We start from the raw sequence: 4,583 nt of genomic DNA on the forward strand, positions 1-4,583 counted from the left end.
TGGAACTAGATGACCTTTAAGGTCCCTTCCAGCCCAAACCATTTTATGATTCTATGATTCTATCTACAGATTTGAGTATTAAAGTTTTAGTCCATCCCCTGCCAAAGCAAGTTTTTGGGGTTTAGGGTTTATTCTTTGTTTGTTTGAGATTTCCTAATATTGATTACTTTCCTGGGGAATAATTTGCTGGTCTTGGTTATTTTCAGTTTAGAAACTTTAACAAATCTGAGCATGTAAATCCAAGTGAAGTTTCTCTCTGTATCCTTCCCTTTTGCCTTTGAGAAAGTATGCATGCCTTTCTGACATTTAAGGATACAGACACAGAAAATTCATTTCACTGAATTGGAAAGGAATTTGCACCAGCAGTGTAATTACACAAATTAAATGTGCATAAACTTTCCCAAAAATAAAACAGACTATTTACCCATCAACATAAATATGAGGTCTAAACACCTAAAATTTTCAGGTCCACAGTATTTCACTTAACAGCATTTGCAAGTGGGGGCACCAATGTTTATCTCCAATATTCAAGTTCGAAGTTCGCAAATTGCAATTGCTAATTTATGTGAAAACTACCTTTACTCAGGCAGTAGTCAAAACTCTGTGATAACAATCACTGCCACCCAGAATGTGAAAACATAGTTTCAGGTGACAGGCAGTGACAGGCAATTACAGTTACATTAATTTCTGTAATTGCTCATATTTCTACTTTTACAGTAGCACAGTGTCCTTTTTTAAATGTCCTTAATAATAAAGATTAAAAAGCCTGTAGTGTTACTGATTAATCTACACTTCTTCATTACTTTCCACCACTGTTTGTTTTCTGTATATTCTGCATCAACACACTTAATTTCTCTTTATTTTTTTTTAATAGTTACCAAAAAACCCCTAATTTAGCAATGTCTCTGAGTGCTCTTTGTTTCTGATTTGGGGCTATTTCAAAGTCATTAATTTACTAAATTAATGTAGATGGAAAGCACTAATTGTAGTGGTATTTTTTTGCAGTCTTCTTGTCATCCACTGTTATGATAGTAAACCTATTGTGTGGCACATTAATTAGATATAGGCTAAATTGATCCAGGAGATTTTAGTGCTCAGGAATCTAATGTTTGAAAGAAGTAGTCTGGCACTGGGCTTCCCATGAGCTAACTGGTTCTATACGTGGACACAGTCATTCGCTTCAGTAAACAGTACAGGTTTGAAGGGGTATCCTGGTTTCAGCTGGGATAGAGTTAATTTTCTTCCTACTAGCTGGTATAGTGCTGTGTTTTGGATTTGGGTTGAGAATAATTTTGATAACACATCAATGTTTTAGTTGTTGCTAAGCCTTGCTTACGCTAGTCAAGGACTTTTCAGCTTCCTATGCTCTGCCGACTGAGAAGGCTGCAGGTGCACAAGGAGCCGGGAGGGGGCACAGCCAGGACAGCTGACCCAAACTGGCCAAAGGGATATTCCATACCATGTGACGTCATACTCAATATATAAACTAGGGGGAGTTAGCTGGGGGAGGTGTGACCACTGCTCGGGAATGGGCTGGGCATCGGTCAGTGGGTGGTGAGCAATTGCATTGTGCATCACTTATTTTGTATATTCTTTTATCATTATTATTATTACTATTTTCCCTTCTTTTTCTGTCCCATTAAACTGTCGTTATCTCAACCCATGAATTTTACTTTTTTTTTTCTCTCTGATTCTCTCCCCCACCCCACTGGTGGAAGGGGAGTGAGCGAACGGCTGCATGGTGTTTATCTGCCTGACGAGTTAAACCACAACAAGGGGCTAAAAAAATTCAGAAAGATCCTTCTAGTCTTCCTTTAGTAACAAAAACAGGAATCAGAACACTGCACTATGTGAACTTTCCTTCCTATACATGGTTGTTCTGATAGTATCTTCATCAAGGATCTCTCACTAAATACTATTGCAGAAGTCTATTTGCACAGTTTTGAGATGGAGATTAATAACCAGCTGAGTCTGTGTTTCAGCATGCAGTTCATTATATGAATCGGTCATAGAGCAATACAAAAATATCATAATGATCCAAAAGGCTGTGCATTCCTCTCCGAGGACCTTTCAGCTGTGATATGAAGAATGATGGATAAAACAGTCCATTGTCTGTTAATTTTCTTTCCAAGTACATAGTGTTTAAAGAAATAATGCATGTTTCAGTAATTTTTTACTTTGGACTAATGACCTGAAAGTCTTCCATCTTTTGTAGATATACATAAATGAGAAATAAGTGAAATATAATAATTTTTCTTTTTTTTTTTAATATTTATAGTCTCATTTTTCTATTAGCTCTAACTCCAGTCACAATTTTTTTCTTTTTCACTGGAGTACCTCCTGTGAATCTTGGTGACCTGTTTCTTGTTGGTGTACTGTCCCTTCCTACATAAGAAAAAGATAGCAAAAAAACCCAAGAAAACAATGCTGAAGAACAGTGAGGATGTTAGCTGAAGAACTTCAGAGATAGGAAATGGAATTCCTTCTGAAACTGGGCTACTTCAAATTTCTTTTATATCCTTACCTCATCGCATTCACTGCCTTTTTAGTTACTTATCTGCATATAATATATTTTGGTGTCTATCACAGCCTTTTTTTTTCTTTTTTTTTTTTCTTTTTTAGAACACTCTATATTCTCATTCTTATTTGTTTATTTATTTTAGCTAAATATTAAACTACTATTCCCTGTGACATTGTCCTGATTAGGTAGAAACCCTAACAATGTGAAATCAGTGGGACGACATCTTCTCATCTTAAATCAAGATGTCTTATGTGAGAAAGAAATTTCTCACTAAAGAAGGCAGTCCACTAAAACATCAATCCATCACCTACTTTTTTACATGATTACAAGAAGGATGTTGGGACTTGTTTTCTGTTCTTTTTCTAATTAAAATCTATCAGTGCTTTTCTACTGTATAACTTATTCCTATCTGTTATACAAAACTCCTGTTGGCTAAACCAACAGAAAGACCTGAAAGGTGCTAATAAGAACACTCCTCAGGGTCGCACCCTTGGGGCAGAATGCTTTTCTGTTTTGTTCTACTTTGTCATCTTTTTATTAGAAAGCATCGCATCTCAGGTTTTTTTTTATTTTATTTAGTGCCTCACAATACTTTGGGTTCACATTTTTTGTTTGTTCATTTTAGAAGAAAACAAACAACATAACATTAAATCAAAGAAAAAGGAAAGAAGAAAATAGCAGGAAGAAAAAAGAAAGAAAAAAGGGAAAAGGAAAAAGGAAAAAAAAAAGGAAAAAAGAAGAAAGAAAGGAAAAGGAAAAAAGGAAAAGGAAAGGAAAAATCACATTGCTTTCAATCAGTAAATTCATAGATGTGCCCTCACTCTGCCAGTGATCTCTCAGTTGACCTAGCTATAAAAGGGCCTTGATCATGAAGGTTAGGAAGACAGGTAGGCTAGCCACATAATTTTCTTCTCTTAGGTTAGCCACACACAGATAGCTTTAATTATGTGAGTTTTGGGAAGAGGATTACACGTTCTGGGAAGAGGAATGAATCTCAAGAGTTTGGCCACAGTATGAAAAATTCAAGAATGGCTTCTATGGAGCAGTCATATCCCAAAGATACACTTTTGCAGTGTGTTACATTCTACCTTAAATATTACTCAAGGAAAGCTATTTGTTTGGTTTGTATTCAGAAATATGTAGATAACGAGAGGTAAAATACTCAGAAGATACAGCACATAAGCTAAGAATTTTATTTTGCCTTTGAACAGTATTTGAGATTCTTAGTTGTTAATGAGAATTTTATATCTACTCTATTGCTAAAACTTATTTCTGAGGTTTCTGGTAATTTATATTATTAGTGTAGCAAGGTCAACAAATAATTACTGCTGTTTATTCATCTATATACTCTCCGATTTTTGTTTGCCTCAAACACCATCATATCTATGAAATAATAATTTAGTGATGGCTTGGACCAAGATCCATTTTCAGATTTTTTCCATCTCTTTAGTCATATTTCTTTTCTCTGAGAAGAAAGGAGAACCATCTTAGAGAAAATAAGACACTTGAGTTTTGAAAGCACCTTTGACCTATTTAAAGACAATATGAACTGTTGCATCTGTACTTGTTTAAGGAGGAGGAAAAAATATTAAGATCTGGAAGGAATCAGATATCTTGTGGGACTATAAATTGTTTGCTGCTTGCTTTAAAAAACAACATTCCTGGTAAGCCTGTGTGCTTTTTTAAGAGATGTCTTTTATAAATGAAACATATCTTTAGGAGTACTGTAGCACAGAGTGCACCTACAGAGGGACCTTCTGCCTGAATGCGAGGTTGTTCCAGCCCTCTGATGTAAGGTAAAATGAAAATTATAGTCAGAAAGAGGCCCAGATGCAGAAGCAAAGACAGCCTGGAGCTATTATTTTTCCACACACAGTTCCTGGCTTTGAGGTTTCAATGCACAATATCACGGAATGAGAAATACTACATTTCCTATTCAAACCAATCTTTTGAGTGGCTATCCTTTTCCAGTGCATAACCTTATTTTGACTCAACAGCTAGTAACCCTGTTACTGTAGGATACTGTGTACTTTGATAAACACAAGTTGGTCTCACCATCCTT

This window comes from Pygoscelis adeliae, unplaced genomic scaffold (genome assembly GCF_000699105.1).
Source record: "Pygoscelis adeliae isolate BGI_AS28 unplaced genomic scaffold, ASM69910v1 Scaffold41, whole genome shotgun sequence".
Taxonomy (NCBI): domain Eukaryota; kingdom Metazoa; phylum Chordata; class Aves; order Sphenisciformes; family Spheniscidae; genus Pygoscelis; species Pygoscelis adeliae.